This window comes from Gadus macrocephalus, chromosome 19, assembly GCF_031168955.1.
Source record: "Gadus macrocephalus chromosome 19, ASM3116895v1".
NCBI classification, from domain to species: Eukaryota; Metazoa; Chordata; class Actinopteri; order Gadiformes; family Gadidae; genus Gadus; species Gadus macrocephalus.
This window is the reverse complement of record NC_082400.1, coordinates 1,045,465-1,070,488: the sequence shown is the minus strand read 5'-3', so window position 1 is coordinate 1,070,488 and position 25,024 is coordinate 1,045,465.

The window sequence follows — 25,024 nt, the reverse complement described above, 5'->3', positions numbered from 1 at the left end:
TTTCCGTAATAAATGCCGTGATCGGCTAAACCCTCAATGCCAAGCGTCATTTATCCGTGGAACCCGGCTCAATCAAGGAGCGGGTTGCCACAACACACACACACATGCAAACATGACCTCAAACACACACATACACGCACAAACAAACACACGCAAACAAACAAATGTACACAAACAAATACGCAAATGTGTGCATCCATTGAAAATAAATACAGTGTTATTGAGTTGGGAGTATAATTAATGTTTTGGGTGAGCATATAACTATATTACACACCACACATAAACACACACGCGCCACATAAACATATACACAACATAACCACACAATTCACACATAATGAAACCGACACACATAAGCATACACAATACACACACACACTCCACAGTCTCTCCCACACAATACATATCACCCACCATGAAATAAAACAGTGGGGACACACACACACAGACACACACACATTTGCAGAACCACACACCACATAGACACATGCTACAGTTCTAGTAATTAGCTATTGGCAACAGCAGCACATTTCTCAGGCAGTGATATGATATCCATTCACTAAAAAGACATTCCATTCATCAAAAAGCAGCTGGGAGGGTATCCACTACAGCCAGTCTTATAATGATAATAATAACTGCAGATTATCCACACTGCTGTACTCCGACAGGGGAAGTGAGGCCAGAGAAATAGAAAGGTCTTTATTTGAGTTTTACCAGAACATTATACCATCCTAAATGTCACCCACATACCAATCTGAAAAGCTACTTACAAAGTAACTGACATATTGAAACACAGTCTGTTCTTTCTGTGTGGTTGATTCAAAAAGCTAAAAATAGCATTTTTTGGTCATTTTTGTTTGTTGCATTATTAACATTGATTTAAATTCAATGTTCTATTCCAGGGGTATTCAACTACAATTCTAAGGTCCAGTTAGAGAAAATGTCCTCAAGCAAAGGTCCGGAACATCATAATGTCTAACTTGAGTTATGATTCAGTGTGATATTGAAGTAGCCTAGTAGTTGTATCAACGTTTGCATGTAATCAACAACTGATTGTCAGGAAAAACAATTCAATAACATTTCGACGATATTTATACAATTATATGAATAAGACTGAAGATATGTATTATTTAAGGAGTTTCAACTGACTCAACTGAAACTTATCTCTTCAAGGAAAAGAAGGGCTACATTTAAAATCAAAATGGTGAAAATCAATATAATTTTGAAGACAAAAATAAAGTATAGCAGCAGCTTGAGTTTCCCCTGTTTCTTTGTGAATGTTTTAACAGTTTCAACCAATTTCAAAAACAGATATCTCAACACATCTTAACAATTGAACAGTTTTAGCTTCTCTTTCTTACCCTCTTCTATCCAACTCCCACACTTTCTGTTTTTCAGTGAGAGAACTGAGCTCTAGCTTGTCCTGCCAGGAGTTTAAATACCTAATGGCCAGGTAGATGTCCTCTCCTCTTGGTCTGGTCTTAAGGGGAGGTACACCTAATGCATCTTCACAGAACTCTTTCTTGTCATGATCCGCCCCTGGTTTTCTCATTCACCTGCCTGCCACCCTGATCACTCCCAATTAACCCAACCACCTTCACCTGTGTTTCCCCTATATCAGTCCTTTCCTCCCAAACATTCCCTGCCAGATTGTCTCTTGTGTTTCACAGTGCTTTCCCGCGATTCAAATCCTGACTTACCACCGTTCCTGCCTGCTCTCTGATCCCTGCCTGTCTGACTCATCTGCCGGTTCCTGATCCCCGCCTGTCTGACTATTCTCCCGGTTCCTGATCCCTGCCTGTCTGACTCTTCTGCTGGTTCCTGATCCCGCCTGTCTGACTATTCTGCCGGTTCCTGATCCCCGCCTGTCTGACTATTCTGCCGGTTCCTGATCCCTGCCTGTCTGACTCTCCTGCCTGCCGATCCTGTATCCAAATAAACTATTGACACTGTTCCACGCTCGTCGCCAGTCTGTGCACTTGGGTTCAGCCAAACGCTCACGTTACAGAACAATCTGGCCAAGAATGGACCCAGCCCAGATGGACGACCGCTTCTCCCGGATGGAGAGCGCGCTACATCAATTGATGGCCGCCACGGTTCAGAGACAGCAGGATCTGGTACAACTCTCCAAAGCAGTCCGCGAACCTGTCCCAGAGTTTCAGCCACATTCTACCCGGCCACACGGGTTCCTCCTTTCCAAGCCTTCAGTACCCCCTGTCTTCTCCTCGTCTGTCCCAACCGCTCCCATTGGATTGGGCGGTCCCGAGCCGATACGATTGGCCCGCACCCCCCTTACATCGGAAGAGAGGGATAAGAGGCTAACCATGAACCTCTGTTTGTACTGCGGCCAGCGTGGTCACTTCGTCAACCGGTGCCCAGCAAAGGGGCAGAGTCCCGAAGTGAGCAGGAATATTCTTGTGAGTTCCGCCAGGGACACTACTTCTCCATCAAGACCCATTCTCTCCGGTGAGCTCCTGTTCCCATCCCATAACCGCACTTGTCGATTCAGGGGCAGACGAGAGCATCATGGATCGGTCCCTCGCTCTTCGGCTGGGACTCCATCCAGAGAGACTGCCAGTGCCGATCTCCGCCAGAGTAAGTAAGTAAGTAAGTAAAATTTATTTATAAGGCACATATAAAAACAGTTTTCACTGGCCAAAGTGCCGTACATGGTGCAAAGAGGCATATAAAGGAACACATGCCACATACATAGACATAGATAAAAACATATATAAAATAAACGAGATATCACAAAAGGGGAGGAAAGGCCAGGGAGAAAAGGTGTGTTTTAAGCCTAGATTTAAAAATGGTGATGGAAGGAGTGTTTCTGACTGCAGGCGGCAGCTCGTTCCAAAGGCGGGGGGCAGCCACAGCAAAAGCCCTGTCACCTCTCTGTTTTAGCCTAGTGCGTGGAACGTGTAGGAGACCCAAGCAACCTGATCTAAGGGACCTGGGTGCTGAGTGGTGGTGGATGAGCTCTGTGATGTAGGGCGGGGCCAGGCCATTTAGGGCTTTAAAAACCATAAGTACGGTTTTAAAATGAATTCTGTGCTGGATGGGCAACCAGTGAAGGGATGCTAGGATGGGGGTTATATGATCCCGCTTTCTGGATCCAGTCAGCAGCCTTGCTGCGGAGCTCTGGACCAACTGAAGGCGAGAGAGGAGTGATTGAGGGAGTCCTAGGTAAAGGCAGTTGCAGTAATCCAGCCGTGATGTGATGAAGGCGTGTATTACTATTTCCAGATTGTGAAGTGATAAATGGGGTTTCATCTTGGCAATGACTCTGAGCTGGTAAAAACTGCTCTTGACTACAGCAGCAATTTGCTTGTCAAAGCAGAAATTAGAATCAAAGATGACACCCAGGTTTCTGGAGTGGGATTTGACGTAGGGGGAGAGAATACCTAAGTCGGCCGTGCGAGGGGTTTTGGATTTGGAAGGGCCAAAAATAATGACTTCCGTTTTGTCATTAATTTGGAGGAAGTTACTACCCAACCAAACTTTTACCTCCTCAAGGCAGTCAAGGAGGGTCTGGAGCGAGTCTGCAGATTTGAGAGGGAGATATAATCCCCATCGGCCGCTCCTGCTGAGAGACAAGCTGACAGAGATGAGAGTGGACCCACTCCTGGTTACATGGATTACGGACTACCTCACAGAGAGACAACAATACGTTAGACTGAAGGGCTGCACGTCAGACACTGTGGTCAGCAGCACCGGAGCACCACAAGGCACCGTGCTCTCTCCCGTCCTCTTCACCTTGTATACATCCGACTTCCAGCATAACTCTGGGCTCTGCCATGTGCAGAAATACTCAGACGACACTGCGATAGTTGGCTGTATCAAGGATGGAAGGGAGGGGGAGTACAGGAGCCTGGTTGAGGACTTTGTGAGGTGGTGCAGGTTCAACCATCTGCAGCTGAACTCCTCCAAGACCAAGGAGATGGTGGTGGACTTCAGAAGGAAGAAACCACATCTCCAACCTGTGTCCATCGATGGGGTCGATGTGGAGGTGGTCAGGACCTATAAATATCTGGGACTGCAGCTGGACGACAAGCTGGACTGGACAGCAAATATGGAAGCTTTATACAGGAAAGGGCAGAGCCGTCTGTACTTCCTGAGAAGGCTGGGGTCCTTCAACATCTGCAAAAAACTACTGCAGATGTTTTACCAGTCTGTGGTTGCCAGCGTGCTCTTTTATGCTGTGGTTTGCTGGGGAGGAAGCAGCAGGAGGAGAGACGCTGGTCGAATGGACAGACTGGTGAGGAGTGCTGGCTCAGTAGTGGGCACAGAGCTGGACTCTCTGGTGACAGTGGCAGAGAGAAGGACCCTGGACAAACTGCTGTCCATCCTGGACAACACCCACCACCCTCTGCATGACACCTTCACCAGGCAGAGGAGTGTTTTCAGTGGCCGACTGCTGTCCCAGTCCAGCTCCACTAATAGACAAAAAAACTCTTTCGTCCCCCTGGCCATCAGACTGTACAACAGCTCCCAGTAAAGGCAGGGAGAACAATAGATAACAACAATGGACATTTTATTTATTTATTTATATTTATTTATATTTATTTATATCTGTATTTTTGCACATCCATCTGCACTGTTTTTATGTATGTTTTCGGCTGCTACTGGATTTAATAAAGTATATATCTATCTATCTATCATAATTGCGAGTCATCAGCATAAAAGTGAAATGCAATGTTATGCTTCCTGATTATATTCTCTAGAGGGAGCATGTATAGGCAGAAGAGGACAGGGCCTAAAATGGACCCCTGGGGAACCCCACAGGGGCAGAGGGTGAGGAGAACTGTCCGATAGACACTGTGAAAGATCTATTGGTGAGATAGGAGGAAAACCATTGAAGAGCTGTGCTACTAATACCAACCCACTGCTCTAGGCGCGACAAGTGGGTGTTGTGGTCGACAGTGTCGAAGGCGGCACTGAGGTCTAGTAAGATCAAAATGGCATTTTCTCCAGATTCTAGAGTGAGGAGCAGGTCATTTGTTACTTTCAACAAGGCTGTCTCAGTGCTGTGACATGATCTAAAACCTGATTGGAAGGGTTCTAAAATCTCGGCATGGTTTAAATAGGGCAATAGTTGTGATAAAACCACCTTTTCCAGGATTTTTGAAATAAAAGGTAATTTAGAGATTGGACGGTAGTTTCTTGGACATTTTGCATCCAGGTTATGTTTTTTAAGCAGTGGCTGGACAACCGCCTGCTTAAAACTTGCAGGAACAAAACCCCTGGTCAGGCAAGAGTTGAGGATGACCTGAATACTTGGGCCGATGGAGTCAAAGACGTCTTTTATTATTTTGGAGGGGACAGCATCGTTAGGAGAAGTTGAGGGCTTCATGACCCTCACAATGTCCCTCAGTTCCTCTAGTGACACTGGTGACACTAGGAAATGGTCAAAAAGAGCTGAAGGCCTAACGCCTTAGTGATGCAGGGAAGTGACTGGTGATGAGGGGGTGTGATTGATTTTGTAAATAAAACATTTCATAAATGTCGTGCAGATGTCAGTGGATGGCTCGACTTGTGAGGGGGCTTGTGGATTGATGATTGAGTTTAAAGTGCTAAAAAGGATTTTGGGACGATGGACGTGTTCACTGATAATATTGGAAAAGTGTATAACTCTAGCTGCTTTAGCTGCTGTTTGGAATGTCGCTAGAGAGTTCTTGAAAATTTGGAAAGAAACAGTGAGGTGATCTTTCTTCCACTTTTGCTCAGCTGTCCGACAGGCTCGCCTGAGAGAGCGGGTAGTGTCATCCAGCCATGGTTGTGATATGAGTTTGGGGCGTTTGTGCTTAAAGGGGGCAATGGAATCTAAGATTGCTGAGCATGAGGAGTTGAAAATACTCAGTAGTTCATCTGCACAAGGGGGGGATCAGTAGTAGTTAAAATGGAAGTAGCAACATCACTAGCTAGAAAGCTATCTGCAAACTGTTCGGCAGTGAGAGGGCCTATGTAGCGTGCATAGCGATCAGGGGATTTGGCTGTGCATTGAGGATCAGAAATGTTAACATTGAATACAATAGGTTTGTGATCGGATAAGTAAGCATCCTCAACATTAACATTATCAATGGACAGGCCATGGGATAAAATTAAGTCTAGGGTGTGCCCGAGTACATGAGTGGACTGATTAATATGTTGCATAAAGCCAAGAGAATCCAACAGATGACAGAATTCCTTAACCATAGGTTTATCTGGGCAGCAGACGTGGATATTAAAATCACCCAAAACCAACAGTCGATCATGCAAAGTTATATAATGCGACAAAGTCAGAAAATTCTGAAATGAAGTCCTTGTTTGGTTTCGGGGGCCTGTAGACCAGAGCGCACACTAACGGAGTTGAAGTAGATTCCACCATTACGCATTGAATTTCAAAGGTGGAATAAGACCCCACAGAAAGTAGCCGTAATTTGAATGTATCCCTGAAAACCAAAGCAACACCACCACCCCTCCCAGAAGACCAAGGCGTGCTAAGGAAGGAGCAGTTAGTTGGACAAAGTTCTCCAAAGACGGATGTTTCACCCGCACCTAACCAAGTCTCCGTTAAGGACAGTAAATCCAGGCATCGTTGAGTGAAAAAGTCATTTAAAAGGAACGTCTTATTCAACACCGACCTGGTGTTGAGTAGCGCCACTTTTGCCGCCAGTGAGATAGAAGATTGTGTACAGCGTACGAACTCCAGATGGCGAAGGTTATCCCCATTAGCTCCACCGCCAGGGCCAGTCGGTTTTCGGGGATCAATGCCCCCACTTCTACGTTGTCTGGTCGACGATTGGGTGAGCGGAGCCGACAGCACAGTTGGGATGGTGCTATCGGATACGGCGTAGAAGTGGATTATACGCCGACCGCCTCGTTGTAGGAACTGGGGCCGACGTGCGATGCCGATGCTGGTGCAAAGTTTGTAAACTTCAGTTGGCAGCCGACGGGAAGAGGAGTTTAACTGAAGCAAGTCAGTTGCAGAGTAGGTTAAATCCACTGTGGCCTGCGGTGCCATGATAGATCCGCAGGTATGTATCCACAAGGACAGCAAGGCGTTGATGAGGAAGACGAGAGGAATATGCGGCGGGCGCATTTTACCTCCCCATGGATCACCGGGATAGCCAGCAGAACTCACCGCCAAGTTGGATCAAAACCTTGATAGGCCAACTGCCTAACAGATGAACAGATCTCAGTCTGCACTCTGTCAATGGCAGGGACAGCTCGAGTTAGGCCGGTGAGAACGCCGGCGCACCAACAGCGACAGGTCCGTGGCAGGCAGGTAAGTCAAATTATATCAGGTAGAACGATAGAATAATCCAAATAGGCTTGAGCTGTGACTACGTAGCACTTATCGAAATCAGACCGGAGGAAGGGGGGGAAAGGGAAAAGGGCAGACGAAAACAACACAGACCCGGCGAGCAGCGGCAGCCATTCGCGCCAGCGTGCACTCTACCGGAGTGACAGTGACATGTGAGCGAGCCAGAGCCCTGGATGGGCACGTGCTGGGGAGGGTGACTTCCCGGACAAATCCTGTGCACATGCTCCTGCCGGGAGGCCACAGGGAGACCATCCAGTTCATGCTCCTGCCCACACCCAACCAGCTCCTGGCTTCGCAGACACAACCCCAACATCGACTGGTCCACCTGCTCCATCCGAGAATGGGGAGTTACCTGTCAGCAATCCTGTCTCAGGACCTCTTCACTGTATCCTGTTGCTCCCGCTCCTGCTCCAACCTCGGACGTCTCCGGGGTCCCTGCCGTTTACCATGACCTCAGAGAGGTCTTCAATAAGGCCAGGGCCACCTCCTTGCCCCCTCACCGTCCCTACGACTGTGCCATCGACCTACTTCCGGGCACTTCACCCCCCAAGGGACGCTTGTACTCCCTCTCTATTCCTGAGCGAAGGGCCATGGTGGACTATATCCAGAGTTCCCTAGCCACAGGGATCATCCGACCCTCCTCATCACCGGCTGGGGCCGGGTTCTTCTTCGTGGGCAAGAAGGACAAGTCCCTGAGACCCTGTATCGATTATCGAGGTCTGAACAACATCACAGTGAAGAACCACTACCCCCTCCCACTACTCTCCTCCGCCTTTGAGCTGCTCCAGGGGGCAACGGTCTTCACCAAACTCGACCTGAGGAACGCCTACCACCTGGTTCGTATCAGAGAGGGAGACGAGTGGAAGACGGCCTTCAACACCCCAACGGGGCATTACGAGTACCTCGTGATGCCCTCTGGCTTGACCAACCCCCCCGGCAGTCTTTCAAGCGCTAGTCAACGACCTGCTGCGGGACATGATTGACAAGTTTGTCTTTGTTTATCTGGATGATATCCTGATTTTCTCCCGCAATCTCGTGGAACACGTCACCCACGTCCGCTCAGTTCTCCGTCGCCTCCTGGACAACTCCTTGTTTGTCAAAGCGGAGAAGTGCGAGTTCCATGCTCCCTCCGTCACCTACCTAGGATATATTATTGCTAAGGACAGCCTTCAGATGGATCCAGCCAAGGTCTCTGCTGTGACATCCTGGGCTACCCCGGAGACACGCAAGCAGCTGCAGCGTTTCCTGGGGTTCGCCAACTTCTATCGGCGTGTCGTCCGAGGGTTCAGCTCCATCGCCTCCCCCCTCTCGGCCCTCACCTCACCCAAGGTTCCTTTCCGTTGGTCTGACGCTGCTCAAGAGTCCTTCGAAGCCCTCAAGACCCGCTTCACCACCTCCCCCATCCTCCAGATCCCCGATCCCGAACGTCAGTTCATTGTGGAGGTGGACGCATCTGGTGTGGGAGTAGGGGGAATCCTCTCCCAGCGTTCATCCTCCGACCAGAAGGTCCACCCGTGTGCGTCTCCTCCACTCCCGCCGCCGTGGACGTGGGGTCCAGTATCTGGTGGACTGGGAGGGGTATGGTCCGGAGGAGCGCTCCTGGATCCCAGCTCGCTTCATCATGGACCCCCGCCTTATCTCTGACTTCCACCGATCCCAGCCTGACCAACCTGCCCTGTCCTCCCGCCCGCCCGCTACGGTTCCACCGGCGAGTGGTTCCTCTGACCTGCCAGGGAGAAGGGACTCCGATGTCGCGTCCTCCTCCTCTTCTGAGGACGCACTCTCTGAGGCCTCGGAGGAATTCTAACCCTCCTCCGGGCCCCCTCCACCCTCCCTGTTCGATTTAGGACGTCTGGAGCCGTCCCTTGCCGGGGGGGGGTACTGTCATTTTCCGCCCCTGGTTTTCTCATTCACCTGCCTGCCACCCTGATCACTCCCAATTAACCCAACCACCTTCACCTGTGTTTCCCCGATATCAGCCCTTTCCTCCCAAACATTCCCTGCCAGATTGTCTCTTGTGTTTCACAGTGCTTTCCCGCGATTCAAATCCTGACCTACCACCGTTCCTGCCTGCTCTCTGATCCCCGCCTGTCTGACTATTCTCCCGGTTCCTGATCCCTGCCTGTCTGACTCTTCTGCTGGTTCCTGATCCCGCCTGTCTGACTATTCTGCCGGTTCCTGATCCCCGCCTGTCTGACTATTCTGCCGGTTCCTGATCCCCGCCTGTCTGACTATTCTGCCGGTTCCTGATCCCTGCCTGTCTGACTATCCTGCCTGCCGATCCTGTATCCAAATAAACTATTGACACTGTTCCACGCTCGTCGCCAGTCTGTGCACTTGGGTTCAGCCAAACGCTCACGTTACACTTTCTTTTCTTGGTTGAAGAACCTTAGATGAATTAACAGCTGAGCATTGTCAGACACATCAGTGGACTCATCTACAGCTAAGCCTAAACACCTTATGGCTAGCACATCCTGGGTTAACATTTCTCTTTTCATTGTGGCTGATGATGCTGACATGGGTATTTGCTTTATTTTGTTAAGGCTCTTCTTTCTGTTTCCCCTCAAGTAAGGTTTCAGCTACTGCACTCATTGACAACCCCTCCATCAGTAATTGGCTTTTTGTGTTGACCCAAAATCCAAGTGACTCTGAGGGAACATTCATTACGTTGTTGGGCAGTGAATGAATGGGTCAGGATCCGGTTGGATTGTTCATATTGGGCTCTGAGACTGTTTATTTTCTGTGACCGCAGTTCAGACCTTTGTGATTTGTCTCATAGTGGCGTTTCACGTTGACACTTTTTTATGACATCCGCTGTCTCTGAGCATATGAGAAAACCTGGTTTTGTGTTGCCAGTGGGAAGAATGAACATGAATGAGTCCGTCCATTCTAGGTTGAAAGCTGTTTTCGATGTCCACTGTTCTCTTCTTAGAGAGCGCCATGTGTAGTTATTTTTCTGTCTCCAGCTCACTTTGTCTACCTCTTTTCTGTCTCGCTGTATTTCTCACTCTTCTGCCACTGTATTACTGACTCTTCTCCCGCTGTCTTTCTCACTCTTCTCCCGCTGTATTTTTCACTGTTCTCCCGCTGTCTTATCTGCCTTCTCCCGCTGTATTACTCACTCTTATCTGACTTCTTTCTCTGTAATTCTCGCACTTCTCTCTGTCATCTCTCGCATGATCGCTCACTGTCTGCGCCCCACGCAGCCTGTGCCGGGAATGCACATATTCGCTGAGTAGCATCACGTGGGATGGCTTAACTCGAATGCAATTGGTCAATGGATTTCCTGATTCACTAAACCAGTACCGTAATGTCTAGAAATGCTGCGCCGGTCAAAATAGAAGCTCCCCGTCAAAATTAAAAATACTTGAATAATTTATTGACCATAGGTCCGGGTCCGTGTAGGACGGCGTCTGGGTCCGGACCCGGGCCGCGGTCCACCTGTTAGTGACCCCCGTTCTATCCCAATCATCTAGGCCAGTGATTTTCAACCAGTGTGCCGTGGCACACTAGTGTGCCCCGAGAGATCGTCAGGTGTGCCGTGGGAAATCTTCTGATACACCTAATTAACCATTGTCGGGTGTCTGTGCTGTAATAAAGTGTCGCAGATAATGTACCGAAGTTTTCGAACTATAAGCCGCGCCTTTTTTCCCATTTTTCGATTCTGCGAAATTGTCGAAGATGCCCGAGAATCTCCGGGAATATCAGCATGGGAAATCGGCGAATCAGACCCATGAACCTATAAAGAAAGACGTAATCTCAAGCGGGAGAGAACGTTTGCGGTGCTGGTTTGTGTCACGTAAGTATAGGGCTCTCATGTCTCATGCATTCGGCGTGAGACACACGCAATTCAACCCATGCACACGCGCGAACCTGGTCTCACGAAAATACGTGACACTGTCACGTTATTTAATCTATTGAAACGTGATCAGGGACACGTAGGCCTATTTTCTAAATTTTGTATTTCAATTGGAAGTAGGCTAGTTGTCGTGTCACTAAGCATGACTTCTAAACAAAGGTTCTGTCCGGGAGCGTTCTCCCTAATGTCCCTTATGGAGCTCCGTAGAGATCATTCATTGTTGACAATTGTCTGTGATAATGACAGCTTTTGGCCACCCGTTTCTACTTAAAATTGTCTGTGATAACTAACAATATGACAGCTTTTGGCCACCCGTTTCTACTTTCACCTTTGATACTGAGAAATTGTGACGATACACAGATATATTAAATGGGTGCGCTGCTCTGTAGGCAAACCGCAAAGGAAAAAAGGGTAGCTGCTTCATCTGTTCTTTTTAGAATTGTATGTCTTGATGTTTATTTTATCTAGCCATCTATTCTCTTGTTTTTGGCTATGTGAATGAACGTCCGCGTCGATGCCTCGATCGCAAGTCCAGTGTCGCGAGCGGACGTTGCCATGACATCTAGAAATCATACCGTATTTAATGGGTTGTAGTGAGTGTAACATAATTCACCTACAGTATTTTGTTATGTGTTGTTCTTTCAATTGTGTTAGGCATGTCGTTTACTGTCTTGGTGGTTCAGGGATCGCTGTCCCTTTAAAGATTACGAGCGTCTCATGACGTCAGAGCCCATGCGGGATTTGTTTACATTCAGCACGTTTTGATTTCCTGTTTCTCTCTTACTAAATAAACGACTCACACAACTGTGTGCTCAACGTGCGAAATTGTATCCCTCACTTATTGCAATTTCCACAGGGTTATCATTAATATTGATGTGTAGGGGTTGATTATAACTAGTAGTTCCAATCAATGTTTAGATTCTCTGCCCGAGCCCGAGCCCGACGCGGGCCGGGTCGGGCCGATATTTCCCACCACTATACTCAGGCCTGGCCTTTGATCGAGCGTTTTTATTTTTATTTTACCATTGGTTTATTGGCCTAATCTGAGGAGAAATCTATGCCATGAACAGAAATATTATAGGCCTTTATTACACGGGTCTTCTCAATGCCGTGGAACGCTCCGTTCACTTGCATGGGTAGTAGTCCGGTGACTTAACTACCCCAGCGTCTTCCGTGGCTAAGCGACGTCACCGTCTTTGCGGACATATTATTTCTCTGCTGATCAACACTACGAAAAATACTTGTATCCCCCCCCCCCCCCCCCCCCTTAAATAAATACTATGGCAGAATTATTATTTTTATTATTATTATTCTCATTCAACTTGAACATGTTTTTACAGTAGAGTGGTGGAGGGATGACGTATGTTGGCCAACCCGGAAGTGAGCGTCGCCCTGGATTCCCTCGACAAAAAGCCAACGGGTTTTGCCATTGGATTATTGCAGAAACATTTGCATCTTTGAAGCACCTCCTCAAAAACTGAAAATAAATAAATATATAAAAATAACCGTGCTCCAAAGAACGAAATGTAAACCAATGCATTCTGAATGGGAGTGTTTCTCCGATTTTTCCATGCTACACAGAACGAAATGTAAACCCATGCAAATAAAGACTTCATGGTCATAATAATTTAAATATCTTTTTGTGTAGGGTGTGTAGGGTGGTATTCTATTTTTTTCAACGGGGCTGCATCCAGTCATTTGACCGTTATGGTTGCTATGGTGGTTGCTTTCGACCGCCCCCTCTAATCCTTACATGGCTCTAAAAACCATGTAAGGATTCGAGGGGGAGGTATCATATATATGATACCTCCCAGTGGTGGAGGTACTCTACTCCACCACTCTACTGTAAAAACACATGTTCAAGTTGAATGAGAATAATAATAATAATAATAATAATAATAACTAGAACTGCAAGCAGTTATGCAGGGGTCCAAGATATGTGCATTTCGCCGGCACAACGCAAAGCATGTGTTCAAAACGCTACCGTGAACCTGTGGATATAAAGGTTTTGACTGTGGGAGGTTCGGTGTGGGAGTTATGTCCCCAAACGCGTTTTCAGAACATTCCTTTGGCCAGTTAAGAGATGAACAATTTCCTTGTTTATGGCGGCCCCTAATGGCGAAATTTTGTAGAAGATATACAATTTCCTCATTTATTGCGCCCCCTAATGGCGATGTTTTCCGAATTTTTTATCGAACGACATTAAGGTTAGCACCAACATGTGTGTAAAATTTGGACTCGATCCGATGTCTAATTTGTTTTTTTTGGGATTTTTGATTTTCCACGTCTAATTTAGCTAATAAACCAATATTCAAAACGCTACCGTTTCGTCGTCGAAGGTCGGATCAAAAAAGTTTGATAATTTATATGCGTGTGTCTGAGGATGTCGTGTGCAAAGTTTGGTGTCGATTGGTCAAGAAATGTGGGAGGAGTAGGGAAAAGGCAGTTTAGCAGTTTTCGCGATTTTGCGAAAAAGGGTTAGGGTTAGGGTTAGTGACCGGCATGTCTGGATTTGGTCGTCTGCGGTCACCTCACGTACTTGGATCTAGTCATGCAATTGGCGTGTGTGCACCATTTACGGTTTGGGCTGTGGTACCACTTCTAATGAAGGAAGTATAATAATCCCTACAAAAACAATAGGGATCCAACCTGTTGGCAACCTGTTGGCTTGGACCCCTAATAATAATTCTGCCATAGTACTTATTTAAGGCGGGGGGGGGATACAAGTCTTTTGGCTATTCGTATTGTTGATCAGCAGAGAAATAATTTGTCCGCAAAGACGGTGACGCAACGGAAGAAGCTGGGGTAGACAAGTCACCGGACTACTACCCATGCAAGTGAACGGAGCGTTCCACGGCATTGAGAAGACCCATGTAATAAAGGCCTATAATATTTCTGTTTATGGCATAGATTTCTCCTCAGATTAGGCCAATAAACCAATGGTAAAATAAAAATAAAAACGCTCGATCAAAGGCCCGGCCCGAGTATAGTGGTGGGAAATATCGGCCCGACCCGGCCAGCGTCGGGCTCGGGCTCGGACAGAGAATCTAAACATTGATTGGAACTACTAAGCAGGTGTCTGTAGGGCTAGGTCTGTAGGGTGTCTCAAGGCGCGGCTTATAGTTCGAAAACTTCGGTACATTATCTGCGACACTTTATTACAGCTCAGACACCCGACAATGGTTAATTAGGTGTATCAGAAAATTTCCCACGGCACACCTGACGATCTCTCGGGGCACACTAGTGTGCCGCGGCACACTGGTTGAAAATCACTGGCCTAGATGATTGGGATAGAACGGGGGTCACTAAGTACTGTATGGTTGGAAGACCGTGAGATGCACCTCCACAGGTTCCTCTGGCGAGACTCAGAAGAGGAGGAGATGGAGGAGTACGCTATCACCAGAGTCAACATTGGTGATATACCGGCAGGCTGCATTGCACAGCTCGCAATGCGAGAAACAGCCAACCTACCTTCCTTTGCCCACCTCGAAGAGGAGCGAGGAGTACTTCATAATGACAGCTATGTCGACAACATCCTAACATCTCACAATGACCTTGAGAAACTGAAAACCATCACAGCGAATGTGGAGCTAATCCTGAAAGCCGGAGGTTTCCTGTTGAAGCCTTGGGTCTTCTCAGGCCAAAGTGGGAGGAAGGTGAAAGACGATGCGAGCAAGACCAAAGGTAACAACATGGTTCTCCCGAATCAAATGAGGGATGACGAGAACAAAGCACTTGGTCTAGGTTACCTCGTGGAAGAGGATAAGCTCCATGTCATGTCATCCATAAACTTCTCAAAGAGAAAGCAGAAGATGCGACTTGGCCAAGACCTTCTACTAGACCAAGTAAGAGCGCAGACCCCCAACCCTTTGACAAGAAGGGACCTCCTGAGTCAAGTCTCAGGGTTATATGATCCAGTTGGCCTGGTGACTCCTGCCAAGCAAAAGGGTGCCATCCTTGTGCGGAGAGCATTCCAGGAGGCAAAGAGTGTCAACTGCCCTGTCAAAGACACCTGGGACACAGCATTGTCAGACAGCCTCAGAGAAGATGCAGTCCGGCTCTTCGAAGAGTATGTGCAACTCGGGTGGATTACATTCACCAGGGCCATAATGCCTCCAAGCTTCAGTGGAGAACCTTGGGCAATAACATTCTCAGATGGAAGCGAGCAGGCCTACGGCGCAGTGATGTACCTCCGGTGGAACACTGAGCAGGGCCCAGTCGTCACTCTAGTGGAGTCCAAGGCAAAGCTAACTCCTTTAGACCACAAAGGTGATGCTGTCAAAGCAGAGATGTGCGGAGCAGTGTTCAAAAAGTACTTCGAACAGCACAGCAAGATCCGAGTTGACAAGTGGTTCCATATCATTGACAGCCAATCAGTTCTCGGTGCAATCCAAAGGGAGAGCTATGGTTATCAAACCTTCTTTGCAAACAGGATCTGCGAGATCCAGAACACAACAGCAATCCGAGATTGGTGGTGGATTCCTGGTCCTCTCAATATTGCTGATATCATAACCAGAGGGGCCAGTCCTCAAGACCTGGATGAAAGTTCAGAATGGCAGAACGGACCAACATTCTTGAAGCTACCAGTGGATGAGTGGCCAATTAAATCTGCCAAAGAGTTGGTGATGGCTGCCAGAGACGGTGTCAACAGATTACAGAAGAAAGCGTTTGTTGCTGCACTGACCCGAGCACAAGCCAAGGCACAACTGCTGCCGGATCCAAAGGATACTGACACGCAGAAGCCTTCTGAACTAAAGCAAGACCAGGAACCAACTCAGACCCAAACACAACCAAAGAGGCCACCAGCAGGATCAACTGTCCAAGAACTGGTGGATGTCAAGCGGTTCAGTAACCTAAGCCGACTTGTCAAAACAGTCGCCTGGATCCGGAGAGCAGCAAGGATGTTCATGAAAGGGAACAAGCGAACTGCAAACAATCCAAAGTGGGAGGCAGTGTCGTTTTCAAGAGTCATCTCAGTGACAGAGAGGGAAGACGCCCTACAAGACATCTTCCTTGCGGCACAGCAAAGTGCATCCTTCCCAAGCACAACCACAGACAGGCTGGTGGTGTACAGAGACCAAGAGACTGGATTGTTGGTCTGTGGGGGTCGTGTGCAGATCTTCAATGAAGATAAAGTTGCTGTCCCCATCTTGCCTCACAAAGCCTGGGTGTCGACACTGTTAGCACGAGAAGCCCACGAGGAGAACCACGATGGAGTGGCCGGGACCTTGCTCAAGATGAGAAGAAGAGCATGGGTCGTGAAAGGTCGGAGAATTGCTCAAAAAGCGGTCGAAAACTGCATGTTCTGCAGGAAAATTAAAGCAAAAAGATGCCAGCAAATAATGGGTGATCTACCTCCAGAGAGGACAGAACCAGCTGCCCCATTCCACTACACAACAGTCGACCTCTTCGGACCCTACCAAGTCAGGGATGATGTAAAGAAAAGAGTGTCACTGAAGGTTTGGGGAATTGTGTTTTGTTGCATGGCCTCCAGAGCTATTCACACCGAGCTGGTGAACTCTCAGTCCACAGAGAGTTTTCTGTTTGCCTACCAGAGGTTCACAGCACTAAGAGGTCATCCAAAGAAAATCTGGTCAGATCCTGGGACCAACTTCATAGGGGCTAAGCCAGTCCTAGAAGAACAGTACCGATTCCTTGCCAATCTTGACAAAGCTACCCTGGAGGAGAGAGCTGCCAAGGATGGCACAGAATGGTCGTGGAAGATTCATCCAGCCGATTCTCCACACCGGAATGGTGCCGCAGAAGCTGCTGTGCGCATTGTCAAGAGAGCACTGCAGAGTCTTGGAGGAGAGTCCGGCCTAAGTTGGAGTGAATTCCAAACAACTCTCTACACGGCTGCCAATCTTGCAAATGAAAGACCAATTGACGCCAGGACACAGAGCCGAGAAGACAGCGTCCAGTTCATCACTCCTAACTGTCTCCTGCTCGGACGAGCATCACAGGGTGGAGATGTCAGAACATTCGACTTCAGTGACTGTCCCTACAAAAGGCTTAGAGAAATGCAAGCGCAAGTTAATAAGTTCTGGAGGAACTGGAGTCAATTTGCTGGTCCTAACTTATTCGTAAGGAACAAATGGCATACCGCCAAGAGAAATGTCACAGTCGGGGACATCGTCTGGATGGCGGACCAAAACGCCCTTAGGGGTCAGTTCAGGATTGCAAGAGTGGTTAGCGTCAACTCGGACAGCAAAGGAGTTGTGAGGGACGTCAATGTCAGAACCTTCCCAAGCTACCCCGTTCCTGTCACAAGGCCTACCGGAGCAAAAATAAGTCACCGAACATCTAAGAAATTCAAAGAAAAGATCCCAGCAGCTGTTCTTCACAGAGACGTAATGCGACTAGTGATCTTGCTTCCCACCGAAGAACAGAACTAAACATCTGACCCAAGTTGCTCCTGTAACATGCGACCTCCCAGGTGTCTCCACTGGAAGGTCGAGTGGGAGGTGTGAAGTCAACTTGGAAAATCCCCGCTGGATATGAAGGGAAGTCAACTTGGAAAATCCCCGCTGGATATGAAGGGGTTAATATGCAGCGCCGACGGACAGCTGGGGGAATCCCTCCTCAGAGCGTTACCGCGTCAGAGCGTTACCGCGTCATTGCGTCACGTTACCGCGTCATCTTACCGGAAAGGACAGAAAGGGGAAGAGAGACTCTTTCAGGAAACGCCAGTTGCAAACAAATCAGACAACGTTCTGTCCAGCAGCAGCAAAGCTGCGCTAGAAAACGTGGAAAAAGCAGCGCTGGTGCAGCCATAAAAAGCCTGGAGAAACGGCCGGTAAGAGAAAGATTTTATTAGTGTAAGGATTGTAAAGTTGCGCAACCGCTTGTAGCGCACGTTAAAACGTGCGTTTAAGCATGGACAATTGTTTGGTGTTTGATGCCACATGATTGTTTGACTGCAAATTGTTTGAAAACAAATGGGGTTTATTTTGATCTGTAGATTGATAGAAATGATCTGAATACTGCTAAAGTTATTTCTATTTGACTTTATTGATCTATTTATATTTACATTTCAAATCAGTGATTATATATATATAAAGAAAAACCAGTTAAGATGAATTTGTGCATTTAAAGATGAATTGATATTTAAAGCAGTTAAAAATGGTTTCATATATTTAAAACAGAATTCATGAAAATATGCTTAGACATTAAAAACTATTAATAATATTTATATTTATATTTATAAGTATTTAAATGCATATATGAAAAACATGTTTGTATTTACTATTTCATTCTGCACTGCATTTACTGTAGTTATTTTTGGTTTCTTTAAAGGTTTTTTACCTTGCAGTATACCTAGCAGTTTACCACTTGCAACCCACTTACAACTGTACCCACAATACCTACCTGCTACAACTTACCTGTACCTGTGAAAATACAAAAAGAAAAGTAAAGAGGAGTTAAAGAAGGAAAACGGTGTGGTCATTGCATGAGTGGAACCCAGTTAAACCTCCTATGGTCTGTACCAATCCCTTTCAAGCAGGGAAGCTGCACAAACACTAGATAGCTTGACAGTGAACCTTTAACAGAGCAGGGACATGCATCAGCTAACACTTATATTAATGTCAAACTATTTACAATGAGAAGTAAGTCCGCTTTAATTGGACTTTATTTTTCCACAATACTGTGTTTTAGTGGAATGACTTGGTATCCATCCAGAATGTAGGATACCAAAGGATAGAAATCGGGCAGGTCATTAATGTTGATACACTGAAGGTGCCTTTGTGGATATCCATCAAAATATACACAGATGTGTCATTTTGAATCAAGATGAGTAGAAGTTCACCAAAGTCCATGTACTCATCATTTCTGTACACAAGAAACTGTCCTTTTTTATATTTCTTGCCCTTAATACTGAATGTCTGTGGTAACTTTGGTATCGTTTTCTGAAAAGGCCAACTCCCTGACTGCATGTTTGATAGTGTCACTGTAGAGGTTGGGATAAAACGCACAGCTCTCCTTCACTTGCAGTAGTGTACCGCATTCTTGCCCAGCTAAAAGATATGCCTGATACATCTGATGACGCTCTGACAAAGTTTGACAAATGTTTTTGAAAATGTTCAAGTGTCTGGCACATCTTTTGAAATAACTGTTTACTTTCAAACCTAAGGGTCCATAACCTCATCAATGGACCAAATTTCAACAACAGTGCTGAATAATGGCGCAAATAGTGGTGCTTGGGTTTTAGTTGAATTTCAGGAAACAACAGCTTTCTCATCTCCAAATAATCATGGATCAAAATGTCAACATATGCTATCTGCGACAAGGAAATGTTCTGAGCACAAATAAGATCTGCAATGTCTTTTAACTGGAGAGCTAACTGCCATACTTCATCCTGATGGTTTTGAACTTTGTCACCAATCAAAACTGGTAGCAATCTCAAAAGGTTCCAGTTTTGAACGGCTTGCCCTGATAACTTTGCTCCGTCAGATTTGACAGCACATGGCTTTGTGAGCGCTTCAGATCCTTTATACTTAAACTGCTTGATGCGCATGTTTAAGAGGGAGTATGTGAACCATTTTTTCTTTTTTATAATGTTCTTCATGTACAGTGCTAGATCATATGACAAGACTCCTTCAAAGAGGTCATGACCTAAACAAGGAGGGAGACCAGGCTGGGAGACGTGAAAAGACTCAAGGGTATTAAAGACAGAGTTTGCCTTTATTCCTCTGACACATTGGATGTCTTCAGCCTGGAGATCCTCCACAGCCGTGTCATACGTCTCTGGGGTGCGTGGAGGACCACAGGCATTCGGATCAGCATGAAACTCAGTTCTTGTGATTTCACAGTATCTGCAAAAATATTGAGAGGTGCTGAAGTTTTCTGTAAACCCACCTACACAATGAGAACCCAAGTTATCCCCAGCAATGCAGTAAAGACCCGCTTTTACTGTTTCCCCATCTACATTTATTCCATCTGTCTCCAAGGATTTCAGATCTGCCAACAACTCTGAGAAAACTTTGGCTATTCCAAAACGCTTAAAGTCATTCTCAACACATAACAAGACCAAAAACATATTATCAGTATTGGAACGCAAATGGATGGGTAAATTTGCTAATGAAATATTGCAAGCACTGCAAGCACTTTGTGCGTCTTTTTACCAGAACCCAGGGGATTCACCACTTCAAATGAATCTTGGTACAAAATCAGTTTGAGGCTTTCAGGGTTTTCATTAAAGAACTGGTGGAATTTGAAATTTTGTCCATCATATAAATCGGTAAAAACCTCTACATCAGGATCTCCAAACTGTTGTGCCTGTGTATTCCTCCATAAATCTGACTGTAGAAAGCTCTTCAGAGTTTCTGCAACTGGTATGTAGTATGCAAATTTTTGTGTCATGTTTTCATCAATTCCCAATGCCCCTTTTCGGGGTTCCGTGTATTTAAACATTTTTGTGAATGTCTGATTTCTGGTGTATGTTGTTCTTAATTGTCCCTGATGACAGGAAGAGAACAAATCTGACTCTTTAATGCTGTCACAAATTTTAGTGACTGCTTCATCTGATAGACTCATATCATTTTTTAATAAAGATCTTACTTTATTTATTGTGTAGGCTTGACCTAAGTCATGCACATTTTGCATTTCCTCTACAATAGTCTGTACAGTAGAGGCAGGTACAAGCAGCTGTCCTTGCAGTTTAAGGTAAAATAGACACATGTTTCTGAGATAAGAATGACTATCAATCTCTGGCATATCACTGGCAGCACTGGCTGTTGACATAGCATCATGTGTGTTTTCTGAATCATCTGTACTGGCAATGAAATTTGGGGGCTGAGGGCGAGTTTCCCTGTACATGTCATCAATACCATCAGGGGAGCATGCTTTATGCTTCCTACACATGTGAGAAGTAAATGATGACTTTTTTGTAAACATGTGCTTACAACCACTTACTGGACATGACACAGACCTGCCCTCTCCAATATGATCATTTAAGTGAGACACTAGCTCTTTCACTGCGTGAAAATGGCCGGCACATAATGAAACTGCGCATTTTAAATCTGCAACAACAGCTCTAGGAGTGGCTTGCGGTTCAGGTGCATTGTACACGCGATAAAAATGCCCCTTGAAAGCTGCATAAGTGGTAAATGTTTGACTACAGTTGGCGCCAACACATTTGAAAAGACAACGAGGCTCATTCCTATGCACTCTGCAATGTAGTACATAGCCTCTTAATGTAACCAATATCTTTCTACAAAAGACGCAGGTGATCATTTTTATAGAGTTATCAATCTATTGGTCTTTAGCCTGCTACATATCAACTGTTGCTAGCGCCTGCTAAATATCAACTGGTGCTAGCTTACACCATGTGCTTTCAGCAAAAAGTAGGAAAAGTAGCCGACATTTTAAGCTTACCTTGCAAAGTTTTTTGCAATAGCCACGGATCGATTGAATAGCCATTCCAATCGTAGATTTGTCCAAAATAAGTTTAATGAAAGTAGTACAAAGTAGTCCGGTAGTCCGAAGATTTCTGATGTGTTCTCCACTCTGCAGACGCGGCGGCGCTACTACTGGCTCGTTGGTGACATCAGCTGAAGCCGTGAACAAGGAGCTCGTGCTTCTCCTCCCGCCCTAACGTCATTATCCAATCAGAGACGAGCTGCACACTTTTAAATTCAAAGTTAGGCGGACTCAGTGCTCATTTATCAAACTTGCTAAAAAAAAAAACAGGTGCAGTTCCTCCGTAAATGACCCAATATTCATGGATGTTTTTATCTCACTCACCAAATCTCAATATCACCAATATAAAACCTGCATCATGAAGCTCAGCACCAGATTGGCTACAAATAGCCATGATAAAAAAAAAACATTGGAATTATAATTGTATATTTTTATATATCCTATAAATAGATAGGCAACCTCGAGGTTCACAATGACATTTTTTTCATAGTGAGAATTTTTATTAGGCCTATCTCAATTTGCATAGTTTCATCAAGATCATGTTAAAAGTACAGCATAGACTTGTATATATGATTACATATATGTTTTGTATTTTTAAATCAACTGGCTAAAACTGTAGTTTCTACAATATTTGCATGTCAAATTAACATAATTGTTTTGTTAAGAGTATTACAGTATTTCGCTGTTTTTGTTACCAATATTTGTAGTTTTAACAAATAAATTTGATTATAATCACATATTGTTATTGTAAATATAACAAAAACATTTTGTTTAATAGTTTACAAAAGTTCACTGTGATTTAAACGAAAAATATATATTTTTGGGTTTACTATACTCTTCTGTAGGGATTTTACATCGTTTTTATGTAAATTTCACAACCAGTTCTTATTTCTTTTTCAAGTATACTTGAAAAAGAAATAAGAACCGCTTTAAAAAGAAAGCACTTTCCAGTCCTTAAATGAACAAGTATGAGAACAAAATAGTGGCATTAAAATGAATAATATTTAAAATGGCTGCTCAAAAATAGATAAAAGAATTCCAACCATAAACACCATTTGTTTTGTTTAGGGGATTGTGAGGAGATATTCACAGATTTAAACAAACTTTCAGTGTTGCTCATTTGTTTAAATAAAATAATAAGGATATATAGTAGTGAAGTAATCAACATCAAATGTTGAATTGTGATACAATAAACATGATCTTGACTTTGAAATTACATGAAAGTGTAGCCAATGGTTTATTTTTACTAAAAACACACTAATTGCCTGCTTCATGGCTGGTGATAATTTCAAATTTTTGCATTTTTTAAATGTTCTATGGTTTTAAGTTAAGGCCTACCTAGCTGTTTGCTGTCAAGACAATTGAAACATTCAATAAGTACTCATCAAGCCACCAAGTTCTGATGATAGCGACTTTACGATTGTTTGGCGGCGGCGGGGGGGGGGGGGGGGGGGGGGGGGGCCTTGAGCCTTGTTGCCCAGGGCACAGAAAATTGTTAATCCGGCCCTGATTATCGGGAGGAGCTTGCCTTTTTTTTCTTTTTTTTTCAGTTATGACCTCTGCCATATCCTTTGTAATAGCATTCCTGCAGCGATCTGCGAAGTCGGCTATCTTATCATCTTGCTCTCTATTGTGCTCTTTGAAACGATCCGGGAAGGTGAGGAACAGCTCTGCAATCACAGCAGTCCTTGCAATTGTTTTCCTGTCTACCTTCAGCTTTTCAAAGGCCTTCTTCATCAAGTCATATTGCGACTGAATTGAATGACTGTTGTGGTCACATAACAAGAAAAAAACAATGCATTGTTGAGTTGCACCCTATAAGGTAGGTAATATATGCTGATAAGGATGGATCCTACTTTTCTCCTGGTAAATTGTTCATCCCCCTTTCAGGCTGGTTATATTAGATTTAGCTCATTTTCTATGTGCCCCTGTGACTAGCAATGGTGCCATTGCCAGCCTGGAAGTACCAGCACAGAAAAGTAGTGCCCTTTCTTAACTGGCTCAGAGGCTTTACCGAACATAACCAGCCAGGATGGAGGATGCGCATTGAACCACTAAGGTAAGTAGAATCCTTCATCTGCTTTGGAAGCTAGTTAAACTGCCCGGCCAAAAACAAAGTCACCACCTGGATTTTACTAAGCAAATTGGAAAAAGCCTTCCATCAGTCAAAAAATGCAGTGGTATGTTCCAGTTGGCAACAAATTATTTAACCCTAACTGATGCAGTGAATAGCTTCTTGTTTCTTAAACAACCATGTCAGAAGACATATGCTGTTTTCGTGGAAAAGATGTCACTGTTTCAGAACTGTTCAGTTTTTGGCCTGCATCAACCACTCCTCAGTGAGGCATATCAAGAAGAAATGCTTCAATTTGCTTTTTATGTGCCAAATAAAGCTCATTAAATTGTGCTACGGAGAATATGTGCCGTAATCAAAGCTTAAGATGGTCGAACAAGATATTTGACTGTGGGACGTTTTTTTGGGCAGGGCAATGTATTTCTAACATAACCAGAGGAGCACAGTATAGCCTCATGACAGCAATGTAGCAATTACACAGGGTTGCAGAATTCATAGTGAATACTAAAATATATAATTCTATGCAGTATATGGACATAATGTAACCCTAACCCTAACCCTAACAACTCTTAATCCCTCTCTGATTATATTTACCTAAGCTGCTTTTAATGTGTACGTATATGAACTATAGAAAACAGGTAATGGGCAACTTTAGTGAAAGAAACTATATTCTTGAACGGCTGTATGAATCCGATTTTTTCTTTGACTTTTTGGTCTTCTTTTACTTCTTCCTCTCCTCTTCTTCAGAGGATGATGAGCTGAAGTCTGAGGAGGAAGAGGAGGGGGCGGGAGATGATGATGACGATGAAGACAGTATCTTTGCAGTCCTTTTAAAGCCTGTGAGAAGGGGGGTTGAGGAGTAGACAAGCAGAGAGATGTATAAGGGCGCACTCACACTAGGCAAAGTTGCCCTGTTCCGTACTCAAGCACGATTGGCCCCCCTCCCCACTTCCCCGCTGGCCTGTGCTCCCACTGCCTGGGTCTTGCTCGTTCCCTACGTCACAGTGTGCGTTTGGGATTTGGAGCGTAGGCTACATGTAGGCTATACGATCGATTTAAAAAAAACAAAAAACTGTGCAACCTAAGTAAACAATACTCAAAAGAAAGATGATAACTCAATGTAGGCTCACTCTGGGTACTCTCTTCAGTTTTTGAAAGCACACAACTGTATCACAGCTATTAGCTAATCACATTTTTTTCCCCACAAAAAATGTTGAAACAATATAATGAAAATGTGTTGTTGTTGCTATCTATCTAGCACATATTTATATGACGCTATACTCGATATTGCGGTCATTCAACATCTGCAGCAAATTGCTGTGGATGTTTTATCAGTCTGTGGTTGCCAGCGTCCTCTTCTACACTGTGG